Below are 16,668 nucleotides of genomic sequence, written 5' to 3' on the forward strand. Positions count from 1 at the left end.
GGTCTGGGGATGGGGCAGGTAGAACTGGGCTAAAGCACTCAACAGTAAGAGCTGGAATGGGTGTGGGCTGGTCAGGCAAGGCTGCTATACCTGCCAGTACAGAAGTTGGGCCAAGTCAGGCTAGGCAAAGAACCTACTAGTATGCACGAGATCTGCCACTGGGAGGTGACCTGGCAGAGGAGCTTGGGGAACTCCTCTGTTAGGATACAGTCCCTGCAGATGAGTGCAAGAATCAAGACTGGGAGCAGCCCAGGCCAGATTATAGTACCTGTTGACATACATGTGGCTGAGATTTGGAGGTGAGCCAGGCTGGGCCAGTTCATAGCACCTACTGGCAGAAGTGCGAACCAAGACAGGGTTCAGTACAGGCCAGATTGGGCCATAACACCAGCCAGTTCACATTAGGGTCATCACTAGGGGCTGGCTGGGCTGGGCTAGGCTGCAGTACCCAACAGCATGAACTGAGACTAAGGGCAGACTGGGTCAAGCCAGGCTGTAGTACCCACTGATGAATGCTGAGGTGAGGCAGGCTATGCCAGGCTTGGCTGCAGCATCCACCAGCACATTTTATGCCTGGTGGGGTGACAGAGGGTGAATCTGGTAGACGGGCTGTGAGGACTCCCTTGCAAGCTGGTCAGACTTTGCTGCAGTATCAGCTAGCAGGTGCTGGGACTGGCAGCAGGTCCTGTCAGGCTAGACTACAGAACTAACTGGAAAGTGCAAGATATGGGTCTGGGAGTGGGCCTAGTAGGGAAATTGTGAGCACTTCTTAATGGGCTGCATCTCCTACTGATGAGCATTAAAACCAGGGCAGGGGGCAGACTTGGCTGGACAGGCAGTGGCATCCACTGGGGTGAGTGTGGACTGGGTAGTGGGGTTGTTCAGGTTGAACTAGGCTCCAAAACCATTGGTATGTATGAGAGCCAACTGAGATGCAGAACGGACTGGATCAGTCTTCTGCATATACCAGCATGTGCAGGAACCAGAGGTGGGGGCAGTCCTGGTGATGATTACTAGTGGTCACCCCAACTAGCCTGAAGTTCCCACTGGTGTGCATGAAGGTCAAGTGTGTGGTGGGGAGCAATTGACTGGGCCGCATCATTCATTGGTTTGCATATGAGATGGGGCTGAGGACAGAATTGACCAAGTGACTGCAACCACCAGTGTGTACGTGTAGTCTGATGGGCTTGATGGATTCAGCCAGACTCCTACCCTGGCTGGCACACACAGGAGTTAGTTTTGGGCTTTCTCTGGTGAAGTTTCTTTGGGGAACCCCCCGCCCCCCATTATAACTGGACTACTGGACTTAGAACTCCAACCATGGGGAAATTACAGGATCTGTGGTCTGACTGTGGAATGCATGTGTCAGAACTGGGTCTCCTCAATTGTTGAAGCCTGTACAGTGGATGGCATGCCCAGATACACATGGGGGACATGACAACCAGTTCATTGATACCTGCTGAGGACATCTAGTATTATGGAAAACAGAATTGAAGAGCTCTCCTGGCCAAGCTTTGACAGTGAGTATCTGGGCAAGTAGACTAAGGTGAACTATGTCAGCCAATGGATCTTGGAAGGGTTTCCTCATCCTAGGAGCACTGAAATCAACAGCAACTCAGAACTATCAAAACCATTTAAACAGTACCCTCAGAACATGTTCCAACATCGGGGACCCTGGGATGACATTGGGTGGCTATTTCCCATCCCCAAGTACTGATGTGTTTGGGCTACTAGAAGCAATACTCTCCCCGCCATCCCCACTTTCCTTAGATGCAGGAAGGTAAAAGGAGATTAGAAATAGTTGTCTCATTCACTTTCCCCCACTCCTCAATTCTCCACACCCTAATCAGTGGTGCCCATGTTCTTAACTGTGCAAATGGCATCAAAATAAAATAAATTTTAAAATCCTTTAAAAAGATTTTTATATGGAGCAGAATCCTTGAGGTCAGGAACTGGACAGGTATGGGCTTAATATGCTAGTAATGATGAGGCTCACTATTGTTACCTTTTTTTCTTGCTACATTTAAGCTCTTTCCTAAGAATCTTGAAGATCTCTGTTGTTCTAGATACTCTACTGTTTTGTTTTGTGTTTTTTTTTTTTTTTACAAGATCGGGGCAGAATCCTCCACACAATTAGTGATTACTAAAGGTCTTGGGGTTGTATTTCCTGATTAATCAATGCATAGCATTGACTTAATAGGTAAATGGATGAACATGCACTACACCCTGACTTTGTTAAAAAAAAGTTAAAAATCATTAAAAATCATTCTAGATAAATCTAGACTTTACAGATGATATCAAGTGTGTCTTTCTCTTCTTTCTGACTATCTGTGCATGAGTTTCAGTTTTTCTTTGATATTCTTTTATTCTTCGATAGTATTCCTGCTTCTTCCACTTAAAGTAAATATCTGCGCCAGGGTAAAGGTTTTAGTGTTTATCACCATCAACTGTAGCTGCAGTAACTCTTCCACTGTGAGTTATATTGGTTAGGCTTTAACTATTGACTGATTGACTGGACTCTGTCTCCCAACCTGCCTTTGTAAATAGAAACCTGTTTCATCTGTGTTTAGAGTTTTGGCCTTGATACCTTGACAGATAATATTTACTGTTTTATGCATTTTATGTGTTTATGGTGAATCAGTTCACTGTGGCTATTTGAGGTTTTAAAGACTTGATTAACTATCAATTTACTTTTTCACTTTTTTGAGTATTTAAAAAGAAAAGCTGGAGAGAGAGAGAGAGAGAATTTCCCATCTGCTGGTTCAATCCTCACACTGGCCACAATAGTTTTTGCTGGAGACACACCTGTGCTAGCAATCTGGAACTCTAAGGAATTTTCCAACGTATGTGAAAGGTGACCAAACACTTGGGCCATAATTCACTTCCTTTCAAGGTACATTATCAGGGAGCTAGATTGGAAATGAAACATAGAGGAATAAAGCAGTCACTTGCATGGCATGCCCACAACCCAATGGTAACTTAAATTGCTGTGACCCCATATGAAAACTGGCTCCATATGAAGTTTTGAAGAAAATATCTAGATCATATTTTATAACATTTTTCATATAGCGACTTTCTAGGTCAATAGGATAGTTATATATTTTTAAGAAAGATGGGGACAGTTAAGCAAGAGGGATGGATACAGGGAGAGGAGGAGGATCAGAGGGAGAGGCAAAGGGAGAAGAGACAAACTGGAATCTTTTATGTAGTTATTCACTCCCAAATAGCCTCTCAGTTCCAGGCCAATTTGAAGTCAGGATTCAAGACCTCCATTCAGATCTCCCATATGGGTGGCAGGAAAACATTTATTTCATTCATCAATACCCTTCCTGGTACGCTATTAAGAAGCTGGACTGGAAGTTTGGGGTAGCCAAGACTCAAACCATACAACCCAATATAGGATACCGACATCCCAAGTAGTGGTTTGACTTGCTATGCTACGATGCTAGGCCTACTTTATTGTTTATTTTATTTTGTTATCTATGTGAAAGGCAGCATAAGAAGGAGGAAGGTAGAGCAGGGGTAATGAAAGAATGAGAGAAAGAGAGTGAGTGATTCTGCTGATGCACTGTGAAAATGTCTGCAACAGAAAGGGTGGAAATAGGCTGAAGGCTTTATGTAGGTCACCCATATGGGTAGAAAAGGCAGACACATGAGCTTTTATACAATGCCTTCCAATCTAGTAAGCTGGATTAGAAGCTTTGTAGCAGTGACTAAACATGCACTCTAGTATGGCATGTGGGTGCACCAAGCACTGCCTTAACCCACAATGCTCACCCAGGACCTTTTTAAAAGAAGGTCTTAGTGTTTTGAATGTAGATTCTTTTCTTGGTTCTTATCTTTCTTTCCTTCAGGTGGGAAAAAACCATTGTAATGATATTAGGCCATAGGAAATAACCAGATATATTTAATGAACATATTGTTCCCCAATATACAAAATTCTCAAATCTAGTCATAATACCTGACACAAAAGAATACTTGAAAAACAGTTTGCCCAGGAGAGCTTTTGACTAATCTCTCAAACCATGACTGGAAATATCAATTAATTCATGACAAGAACAGGCCCTGAAGGCCTCCACTAGGTAAAGAATTTAACAAATCTAAGTAGAAAAGCCACTGTTCCTCAAGAGTGTAGACAAGGGGTATAAACAATAACCAAATCTGAAAATGTCAACTTTAATTATGCTGGTTTAAATTTCTTTGAAAACATTGCAGGGAGTATAGTGGCTAGAACATATGATAGATACATTTTAACCAGCTTTGTTGTAAAATCATGTTTTGGTGAAGTTATCCCTACCACCAAATTTCATAATATGATAAATTGAGGAAAGACTATCTTCCAGTCTTTTTTTAATATGATAGAATAGGAGATATGTGCTGAGCTAGGGAAAAACTAACCAGAATTTTTTAATAAATTTTTAAATTTATTTAAATTTTTAAATAAATTTTTAAATAAACAAAATAATTCAAAATCTTTTACTTTCACGAAAAAATACTAAAAACATTCACCATTTTACATTACTGTTTCTATATTTTTTTCACAATTGCATCATTTTGCTGTGTAGCTACTACACATGTCCAAAAACATTCATGTCCCACTGCCGTGCTACCTTATGCTGCAGTAGCAGAAACACACTTGAGGCTTTTAATTCTGTTCACAAACACTGAAGCTTTAGTGTTAAACATGAAAAGCAGAAATAAACATGCAATCTGTGAATAAAGAATTTTATATTGTGAAACAATGCAAATTTTCAATAAGAAATAACATTTGTAAAAGACCACAGTAACATAGTTAAAAATAATTAACATATTAGGAACAAACCTAATGACATATATTTTGTCCCCATTTGCCTCTACTACCTTGAACCGTTGAAAGATTTCACTATACTCTTTAAATGAAATGAATAATGCACCTCGGACCTCCTTTGGTGTGGGAAGGATCTGCCAGAGGTGACCTCAGAACTGACTCTTGATCTGGCCAGAGTGGCAGCCATACCCTAAATCTTGCCATCCTGCCCTCTTTTGCTCATCTCTTAAAACCTCATCATACACATTAGGGAATCAATGAGGGATAATATTAGTGATCTTGGACGATACTTCCAGGACTTTCATCTTGTTAGTTTTAGCATGGGCTCTGTGACCCCAGAGAAATTTGTAGGATGCAGGGATGGTATTGGGCACCTGGCGGTATCCTAGGTACCTTTCTCACACCAAATCTTGGATGATGAGCTTCCAAGACTGCCCCTAAAAGTAAATGCATCTTTGCAGCATATACCCCGAGTGCACTTAGGAATTGCCACATCTCCTCCTTAGTGGCATGGTTGCCCCTCATAAAGATCACATGCAGGAGGGTCATCATGAAACCTGTCTTAGGCAAGCCCCTGTTATCATGCAGACTACTCTCAGTGCAGAGGCCTAGCTTGCTGACAAGGATATAGATGTGACTACTGGGGTTGCCTTCCTTCATGTCAAGGCTATAGGCCAAATCAACATGCTCCAAGGTTCTGCAGATCTCAGGGAAGTGCTTCTAGTACTTTGTGCTAACAACCTTCAGCATGTCTGCCTGCATAATGGCTCTTGCTTATTATACTTCTCCAGGAGGACTTGTAGCAGTTGATGCACATTTCTGGCAAGGGAATCTCTGACATCGGAGTTATAGCTACCTCACTGGGGCAACTTGAACTTGCCCCACCTCCCATACCTATATCAGCGTTTGAATTGGAAATATCTGCATCAGCAGAAACCAGATGCCCGAGCTTCCTGTGTCCCCTGGGAAATGTAGGATTCTGGGGAGCTTGGGTGAGCATCTGCACCAGCAGGAGAGGAAAGAATAAAGGAAGACACGGAGTCTTCTTCCTCTGCCCCAATGACATGGGCAGCCATGGGACCCTGGGTCACACTGCAGGTCTGTTGGCGCTTGTGATATAATAACTAATCAGCCACAGAAGGTGGGGGGGTTGGCAGCAGAGCTAGTAAGGCAGGCACCTGTTGGTTGTGGAGTAGGGGGCAGGGAGGGGAATGACAGCAAGTGAACACTGATTGCAGGACTCCAGGCAATGATGTCTCTTGACATCTGTGGGGACAGGGTTAGCCTGAGTCATACACTATAGCATCAAAGGCCAGTTGGTTATTTACTAAGGTGACAACAGGAGCTGGCAGTAGGAGCCCCTGTATTAAGGATTCAGAGTTCTTTCATTGTATAATCAGCATTGCTTTAATCTTCAGTAATGCCTATATTGTCAAATCCTTTCTGCTGCCCTGTAGTAAACATCTGATACATCCTGTGTCACTGGTGTGAAGTAGGAAGGGGTCTTACCCATTGCTCGTGGCCCATTGGGCTATTTTCCATGAATATATTGGTGCTTTCAGTTCTCAGTCAAGTTGCTCAGCTGGTCTACAGTGAAAGCCAGAGGTGTCCCTTTTGCTACATGGATGCTTTCTCCTCACATCAAGGATATCACCTCTTGAGTGAAGTGCAGCGATCAGGCCGGTCTCCAGGCTGGTTTACCTGGCCTATTATATGTATGCAATGCTGAGGGTAGGTCAGGAGCTTTGTTAGTTTCTTTGCTTAGGAGTGAATGCCCACTGTGTCTTCATGCAGCTTCCTCGCTTTGCTCACAGTCATATCTTGGTCTCAATTGAGGCTTATAACACAATGTTAAAGTCATAACCTGCATTACCAGGGCCACTGGAAACAGAGTATGGACTTGTTTGATCCCACTAACCTGGTTTCTCCAAGTCTGAAAAGTATAAGAGCAAGTTAAGGTCTTGGAGGTGTTGCTTGGCCCCGGAGAGGCCTAAGGCTGTTCCTTTGGCTGCCTTGTGACCGTTACCCTGTACAAAACCTCCACTACTGTGGGAAGGAGGAATTGGGTGCAATAAGATCTGAAGGATGTATATACTTGGGCTCTTCCTAGTGAGAAACATGGATTCTAAGGTGCCTTGTTTGTTGCAATGAGAGCATTCCCCACGGTAAGTTGAGTCCTTACCCTCATTGTTTGCATGACCCCTAATTCATCTTGTGATTTGCTGCCAGGCCCTCAAGAGAAAGGACCCCCGTTCCTGACCCTCATAATTCAAAGGGAAGGAGTGGGGCCCCTGAGGTGTTCCAGAAAGCCCATTTCAGAGATACATTTCTATGTTGCCCCTTGTGTGCTCCACACACACATACACGGCACTCCTCTCTTCTCGCTGTCATGGTAGGCGGTTCTGCAGCTTCCCTGCCTCCCCTTTTGTCTCCTATTGTGGACTGGTGCCACGGAGACGCCTACATTTTCCCATTTTCCCCAGGCCTTCCTCAACAGCCTAGGCCAGGATGTCTCCCTCAGGTGAGCTCCATCCCACCAGCCAGAAAGACAGCTGTATTACCTGAGAGCACCTGGTAGAAAGTAACTAGGACTTCTGGCCTCATGGTTGAGTCTGGGAACTGAGAAACCACGTTCCAGGACAGAGAGAAGGGAATTGTTTCACTAGCTCTCTAGGGACAGGGAGCTGTGCTTTTAGTGTGAAGTTTGCTTAGGTACAGCCCTGATTATCCGAAAACACACCTGGGAAGATCCCTAATGAATCTCACCCACCACTGGATGGCAAAAAAAACCAACAGCCATCAATGTGGAAGTTGGGACTGCCCTCTTCTGGTTACGCCCAGTGGCTCCTCCCACCAGCCAAGGAAGGCGGAGCTCTGGAGCCTTTGCTTTGTTGAGGACAGAAGGTACTGGCCAGGCAGTGCTCCTGGGAGCTGGTCTGAGCAAATGCAGGCAAAGTGTTTTTATGTCGAGGTTGCTGTCTCTGAGGCTCACCACACAGCAAAGCCTAATTGGCTGGGATGAAAACCAGAGCTCTGTTTCTCTGCATGTCTGGAATAGAACAAAAAATTAGAGTCTGGGTCTCACACCCATACCTGGGTCCTCCCAAGCCTGGGAAGCGTTGGCAGCTTTGCTTGGGCCACCTCCACGTGTGAATAGTAGCCTCAGTGCTCGCGTGCTGTTGCGTCTTCACTCCTTGTACTTGGTGAGGACCAGCGTCTCTGCTAACTGCAAGCCAAGCCTCGACCCAACACCTTCCTTAGCAAAGGCACCTGCTGTGAAGTCCAGGTGTAGCTCAGCTCACCCTTCTCGTGTGGGGCTCAGCAGAGCTGGCTGATCTAGGTAAGTGCCACTTTGGGTTGGCAGAGAATAAGATTTTGTGGAATTTGGCTTTTGGAGATGTGGAGTCTCTTGAGTACTCTAGGCTCTCAGGCTGACTTCTAGAATGGCCTTTTTTAGATATGAATCAATTCCTTTCCTACCACTGCAGCCAGCATAACTCCCAAGGAGTAAGCAAGGGGTCTCCTTGTATTCTGACAACTGGTATCTGGGTCCTCCCGCTGACAATCCTGTCTGTATGCAGATTTTTCAGAGAGAGTAATTCTAATGTACTATATGCAGCTGACTGCAATGTTTGTGCCGTAACTCTTTCTATTCTAGATATTCTTTTCAAATGGTGAGAACTTACAGCCAGTGCTCACTTAGTCAGGCCTAAGTGGTTCTTAACACGCTCTGTGGACCCCTACCTCTGCTGACCCACATGGTTTGCAGCTTTGATATTACCAGGCAGGACTGGGGTGTGTGTGGGGCTCCGGTTACTGTCTCAGGGTGCGTCATTGAAGCAGTAGAAATTCATGTCCCAAGGCATAAGAGAGAGGAAAACACATTCCTTTAAAATTCCCCTCCAGCTGATTCTGAAGGGGACAAACCTGGCTTCCCTTCAGCTCAGGCCCCCACACACACCTGGAGCTCCAAACTAACAAACTCTCATTTGGAGATTTGTGTTTTTCTTGTTTTGGGAGACTTGTTTTCCTTCTCTTGCTGCTACAAAAGAACTGTTTATTTTTTCTCAAACATTAATAAATAGTAATTAAGCTGGAAGTATTCATGGTTTACATAGTAATATTTCAGCAGATAGTTAGAGCATTGACTGACCAAATCAAGGAGATACGCATTTGCATCTCTTCTGTATTTTGTTATGCTTGGAACGTGGAACCTCCTCTCTTCTACTGCTTCATAAAACATCATAGCTTATTGTAAACTATATCACACTTTACATCACACTGTGTTGTAAAACAGCAGATTTCTTTCCGCTATGTGTCTTTGTATTCCTATCTGTTACTACCCCCTTTGTCGTTGTCCATGTCCTGCATACATTTCCGAGCCTCTTCTATTTGTCAAGTTCTTCTGCATGAGGAACGACATGTGGTAATTATTTTTCTCAGTGTAGCTCATTTCCTTTTCCATGTTGCTATCCAATTTCAGGACATCATTTTGCTGGAACACATCAGGATTTCAGTGTTACTTACGATGGAATATTTGCTTTTGTGGAGGACTTCTCCACCTGTGTGTGTGTTAGCAATTATTATCATGAACTGGTTTTAAGTTTCTTTAAGTGGTGTTACTTTCCTACTGCAGTTGAGCCTTTAGCTTTTTTGCGGAGAATAGTGATATCCAGCTCACAGTGTTTTATAAAGTGATTTTGATTTTTCTGTTCCTTCAAACCATTGCTCCATTAATTAACTGCTGCATATAGCCTACATATTTGCTTAGGAAATTTTGCTTCTATTTAAGTGAACTTATGTGTCTTTTAAAATATAACAGTTTGGTTATGTGTGCTTGTGTGTGTGGTGGGGGAGAGGGAGAGAGGGAGAGAGGAAGGGAGGGAGGGATGGAGGGTGGCAGCGATGCAGCGAGGCAGGAAGGGAGTGAGATAGGGAGACATAGAGGGAGCGAGAAAAAGAGGGAAAAAGCAAGACAAAGATTGACTGAACCACTGACCACCTCTTGGTTCATTCCCCAGGCCAGAGCTGGAGGCCAGAGCACCAGCCTTGTCTCACACACAGGTAGCAGGGGTTAAATTAGCTCAGCCATTCTCTGCTGCCTTCCCAGGAAAACTAGCAAGGAATTGGTTTGGTAGGAAAGCAACCAGAATGGCAACACACTCTGATATGGGATGATGCTATTAGCACAATGCCAGCCCCTCTAAAGTGTCATTTGATTGGAGGCATTATTATCTAGTTATTGTGTGTAACATGTCAAAACGATTAGTAATTTGCAAACTGAGTTGTAGTTTGCAAGAGTTTGCATGAGATGGTGATTAAGCTTTCCTGCATAGGTCTTGCAGACTGGATGGTTATATTTTCTTGGTGTCTTGAATTTGGGCTAGAGTTTCATTTCTATTGCATAGATTGTTTATAATCCTTTATGGTAAAGTTGGCACATTTTCCTTAGGTGTTCTTACATTGAGGCATAATATTGGTAGCAAAGTTATTTTGTATTATGAAAGTATCACTGAAAGGCATTTGGCATTGTGATTGAAAACACTGCTTGAAATGCATCGAAGTACCTAATCGAAGTACCTGGTTTGAATTCCTGGTTATTCTGCTTCAAATTCCTGCTCATACATACCATGGTATCATGGCAACATGGGATAGCACAAGTAGTTAGGCTCAAGGCCATCCCTGCCTGAGAGCGGGAATGGATTCTCCACTCCTGGATCTGGCCTGACCAGTGCCCTTTTGTTGTGGCTATTTGGAGAGTGAGCCAGTGGCTGGGAGTTGCTTGTCACATGCCCTGTCTCTGTAATACAAAGACAGACATTCTAGCAAGGAAAGATAAGTGATGTTTTAAAACAATTAGGTGCCAAGGCTGTGTTGTAACAGGCTAAACCTCTACTGTAGAATCAGCATCCAGTAGGGGCACTAATTAGTGTCCTGGCTGCTCCATTTCTGTTCCAGCTCCCTACTGATGATCCGTTTACATGGGTGCTTGTACCCCCATGGGAGAATGGAAGAAGTTTCTGGTTCCTGGCTTCAGATGAGCTCAGCTGCAGCCATTGCAGTCAGTTGTTGAAATGTCTGAGACTCTCCCACTCTTTGTAACTCTGCTTTGTTCTTTTTGCAGAATTATTTATTTTTATTGGAAAGTCAGATATATATGTAGAGAGGAGGAGAGACAGAGAGGAAGATCTTCCATCTGATAATTTGCTGCCCAAGCGGCTGCAACAGCCGAAGCTGCCCCAATGTGAAGCCAGGAGTCTCTTCCAGGTCCCCCATGTGGGTGCAGATTCCTACAGCTTTGGGTCATCTTCCACTGCTTTTCTAGGCCACAGGCAGGGAGCTGCATGAGAAGTAGTGCTGATGTTTTTAGAACTGTGCCCATATGTGATCCTGGCACATGTAAGGGAACGACTTAAGCAGTTATGCTACCCCGCCAGACCCTCTGCCTTTCAAATAAGAATAAGGAGTGGTGCAATGGTTCAATTGGCTCATCCTTCACCTTCAGTTGTCAGTATCCCATATGGACAGTGGTTTATTTCCTGGATGCTCTGCTTGCCATCCAGGTCCTTGCTCGTGGCCTCAATAGCTGTGTAGGATGTCCTAAAGCCTTGGGGCTCTGCATCCACATGGAAGACCCAGAAGGAGCTCCTGGATTCCAGGTTCTGGCTTTGGGTCAGCTCAACTTTGGCCATTGTGATCATTTGGAGAGTGAACCAGCAGATAGAAAATCTTTCTCTATGTCTCATCTTTTGGTAAATCTGCTTTTCCAATGGAAACAACCAAATTTTTGAAAATACATACATACATGCAAACATAAATAAATGGAACAATTCCGATGATAAACTAATGAACCAAATTATCTGGGATCAGTGTGTTATTATTTTTATTATTTTTTCATGATACAGTTCCATAGGCTCTGGGATTTCCCATCTACCTCACAAGTCCCCACTCTCCTACTGATTTCCCCTCTAGCATTACAATGAGTAGTCCTTCATCAATAGTCCTAAGTCCATCATTCTGCTATTAAAGTGTTTCCCGACATTGTGGCATGGACAATGGCAGAGTCTAGCATTCTACTGTTAGGATATTTTCAGCAGTTTCACTCGGAGTCCATCTTTGATCTGGATGCAGAGAGGCATACTGGAGTATGCTGAGATCAGCTGTCTAAGTAGTATCTTCCTCACATTAATATTTACTCACCTGTTTGTTGGCAAACATTTTCCTGATATGATCTTGTATGCTTCTATTAGTGCAAGAATTGTGTGTGCTGTCTCCTTTGATGTAATGGCAACAGCCATCATCCTTATCCATTAATTTACTAGGAGCTTTAGGAAGGAAACACTTTGATTCTGAAATTTTTATGAGTCTTTTACCAACATTCTTCTGGCAGAACTTTTTTTTCTTTTATCTTTCCATATTCCTCTCCCCTTTTTAAAATGGATTTATCGTTTGGAATGCAGTGTGACAGAAAAAGAGGCAATAAGACAGAATTATCTTCCATCTACTAGTTCACACCCTAGATAGCCACAACGGATGGATGAGGCTGGGCCAGGGAAAACTTGTGAACCCAGATTTTCCACGAGGGTATAAAGGATACAGGTGCTTGGAGCATCACCAGCTGCCTTCCCAGGCACATTCACATGGAATTGTATTGGATATAGCACATCCATGTCTTGAATCAGCACACCAATATTGGAAGCCTTTCTTTCAGGTGGCACCTGACCCACAGTGTGACATAGGTAATGCTTACTGACAATTTCTCTTTAATGGCATCAGATTTCTTCTGTACCTACAATTTTACAATGTTATTTTTCTACTTTCATTTATTTCTTCTTTCATTGGTAGCTGATAACATTAGCCTTTAATAGTTGGCTCTACTATTTTTTAATTCATCCCTTTTGTATTTCCTTTATTTCCTATATTCTCCTTTTTACTTAATATGTTGTTCATCCTCAAAGTTTTAAATCGCTAGATGTTTTAAACATTTTTCTTTTATTATTATTAATATTTATTTAATTGGAAAGTCAGATATACAGACAGGAGGAGGGACAGAGAAGAAGATCTTCCATCCACTGATTCACTTCCCAAGTGTCCACAACAGCCGGAGCTGAACTGATCCAAACCTGGAGCCAGAAGCTTCTTCTAGGCCTCCCATGTGGGTGCAGGGTCCCAAGAGCTTGAGTCATCCTTGATTGCTTTCCCAGGCCACAAGCAGGGAGCTGGATGGGAAGTGGGAATATGAGGCAATGGCCATATGGGTTCCTGGCATGTGACTTTAGCCACTAGGCTACAGTGCTGGGCCCTAAGAATTTTTTTTCTAACCTATTGAAGATTACCATTTTGAGTACTACTTGGACTATTACTAACAATAGAGTCAATATAATTTTATCTGTAATGTAACTTTTTTTGCAAGTCAAATATAAGAATGTTCTATAACATTTAATATCATTTTTAAAAAAGATTTATTTTTATTATTATTTTTTTTATTGAAAAGGCGGATATACAGAGAGGAGTGACAGAGAGGAAGATCTTCCGTCCAATGATTCACTCCCTAAGTGAGCGCAATGGCCGATGCTATGCCAATCTGAAGCCAGGAGACTCTTCCGGGTTTCCCACGCGTGTGCAGGGTCCCAAAGCTTTGGGCCGTCCTCGACTGCTTTCCCAGGCCACAGGCAGGGAGCTGGAAGGGAAGCGGGGCAGCCAGGATAGAACCGGCGCCCATATGGGATCCCGGGGCGTGCAAGGCGTGGACCTTAACCACTTGCGCCATGGTGCCGGGCCCAACATTTAATATCATTATAATCTGTTTATACATATTATGGTAAAGATTGTAAGATTATATTTAGGACAGAAAATGATAATTATTATAGGAGGTTTCAGGACCCATGCAGTATTTTTGTCTTTTATTTGTTAATGACAGAAGAGGCTTGAACATATTTAGTTGTGAGTGACAGAACAGCTTTATTTAGACGTCAAAAGACAAAATTAATTTAAAAATCCAAATGTACAAATGCAGATTTTCATGAATTATCCAATGACACTGCAGCTACTCAAACATGGAAATCAGGGATATTTTTCTTCATAGACTTTGGATTTGCAGGAGTTTCAAATTCAGAGAAACATTGAGCAACAAGTATGGAGCTTACTTACACTGCCATTCCTTCACACACAGAATTTCTTTTATTAATGCATTGTGTTTAGTGTGGTGTACAGGTTATAATTCATGAAGCAATAATACTAAATTATGCTTAACTTAGGTTTTTAGTTGAAGTTAGGGCTTACCCTTTCTGTGGTGCATTCTGGGGGCTTTAAACATGTGGCATGATTTCATCACTAATTAGTTTCACTGCATTAAAAATCTCATGCTCTACATATATATTTTGCATCCTTGAAGCTCTTGTCTTTTCAGTTGTCTTCATTATTTTACCTTGTACAGGATCCCATATAGGTAAAATCATAAAGCCTGATAAGCAGAAAGGACTACTTCTACTCAATGTTTAGCTACATATTCATTACTATTTAAAATGTTGGACAATCTACTTAGGAAGAAGGTTCAATTTGGCTTAGAGTTTGGAAGCTATACAGTAGAAGATTGAGTGACTCACTGATACAGCAGGTTAAGAATCCTGTACCTACACTGGAGACCTCATTCCCAACCATAGAGCTTGCTCCAACTTCTTATTAATGCAGACCCTGGGATTGTACAGTGATGGTCCAAGTACCTGGGCTCTTGTCACCCTGAAAGGAGCCAGTATTATTTCTGAGCTCCCAGTTCCTTTTATTTTTATTTGAAAGGCAGAAGGGAAAAGAGATTAGGAAAGAAGAAAGGGGACATCTTTCATTTACTGGTTAAGCCCTCCAAATATCTATAATAGCCAGAATGTAGGTGAAGCCAAAGACAAGAGCTGAGAACCACATCCTGGTCTCCCACATGTGTGGCAAGGACTCAATGTACCTAGGCCATCTACTGCTGCCTTCCAGGGAACATTAATAGACATCTGTATTGGAAGCAAAGCAGCAGCTCCTCTGTCACAGTGCCAATCTACTGGTGATGATGTCCTTGTTGGCAGAGTCCTGGGTGGTTCTTGGTCATTCGCTAATGCTTGTATCAACTGGGACTGGACCAGGAAGATATTAGGAGCCTGGAACTGCATTAAGGTTTCCTAGGCGGGTGGCAGGGACACAAGCACTTGGATCATCCTTCTATGTCTGCTTAGGTACCTTAGCAAGAAGCTGGACTCTGGATCTGTGAAGGGGTAGCCAGCATGCAAAATGGCACTGTGATATAGGGGACAGGTATTTCAAGCAGTGATCTAACCTGCTGTGGTACCTGACGCTTTTAATGGCTTTTCATGGCTGAAAATACTATTTATTTTTGTTGCCAAATACTATTATGGTATCTGGATGTAGCATACTTTACCTAGTCTACTGCAGAAGGGCATTAGCTTTCTTGAAGTTTTAACACTTTTGAATGAAACTGCTATGAACATTTATGCCAAGTTATTTTGTCAGCATAATTTTCAATTATTTGGGAAAACAAAGCAATTTTTGGAGTGTATTATCAAGATGCATACAGTTCAGTGAGATTCTGCAAGCTAATTCCAATGAAGCTGTATGATTTGGGGGGAGGAAAAAGGTTTTGTTTAATTGAGAGCTGCACAGGCAGAAACTCTCATCTTCTGGTTTTATCGGCAAATAACCAAGATAGCCAGGAGTGGGCTGTAGAAGAAGCTGGGAGCTCAGAAAACAATACTAGACACTTTGAGGGTGGCAGGAGCTACTTGGACCATCGCTGTGTACTCCCAGGCTCTGCATTAATAGGAAGTTGTAGTCAGGCTCCAGGGTAAATTAGTTCAATGTAGGAAAGATATCCAGTGTAGGTACAGGATTCTTAACCACAAGGCAAAATACTCCATGTATCATTTTTTTTTAATTTATGTCAGCACTGCATCAGACATTATTTTCATCATATAGATGAAATATTTTGCTGTTCTCTGTGTTCTGCACTTGAGCTGTACCAGTAGGTATTTTGTGGTATGTCATTGTTGATTAAGTTGCCATTACTTTCTGGTACATGTTGTTAAGCTCTAGTCTGTGATTATGTTTAGAGCACTGGCATCATTTCTTTCTAAACGTTCATAAATCTCACCAGTGTGCCCATCTGGGACTGTTGTTTTTTTTCTTTTAATTATTGATTCCATTTATTTTCATAGTCACGAGACTATTCAGGTAATCTGTCATGTGTGAGCTTTTGAATGTTTTGTCTTTCAAGGAATAGAATTGGTTCATTTCATTTCAGTTGCAAAATTTCTGAACATAGAGATGTTCATACCATTTCTCTAAATGTTCAAAAACTGCCATCCTCGAAGGGGCCTGTATTGTTTTCTGAGTTCTCAGCTCTGTCTACAGCATACTCCTGGTTATTTTGGGTATTTGGGGGGAGAAACAGCAGGTCAGAGTTGCTTTTATGTTCTCTCTCTGCTTGTGATATGTGAAAAGAGTACACACAGTTTGTACCATCTAATGCCTCAATATATTTATGTACTGTGTAAAGTTCAAATCAGGAAAAACGTGTTCTTATTTTTAACCTCCTTGTGTCTGTGAAATCATTAGAAATTCACCACATTTTTATATTAGCATTTTCTTCATTTTCTTTTGGTTAATGTGACCATAGCTTTATTTCATTAATTATAACAATATAAATCTTGTTATTAATTTTCACTAATGATGTTTTCAAGTGTGTTGATTTCTACTGTAATTTTTATTCTTACTTTGAATTTAATATTCTATTTTTCTAAGGTAGAAATTTAGCTTAGTAAATTTGTTATTCATTTTATTCTAATATGTGCCTTCAGTATATA

This window comes from Ochotona curzoniae, unplaced genomic scaffold, assembly GCF_017591425.1.
Source record: "Ochotona curzoniae isolate NIBS_2020 unplaced genomic scaffold, NIBS_Ocur_1.0 contig_1274, whole genome shotgun sequence".
Taxonomy (NCBI): Eukaryota; Metazoa; Chordata; class Mammalia; order Lagomorpha; family Ochotonidae; genus Ochotona; species Ochotona curzoniae.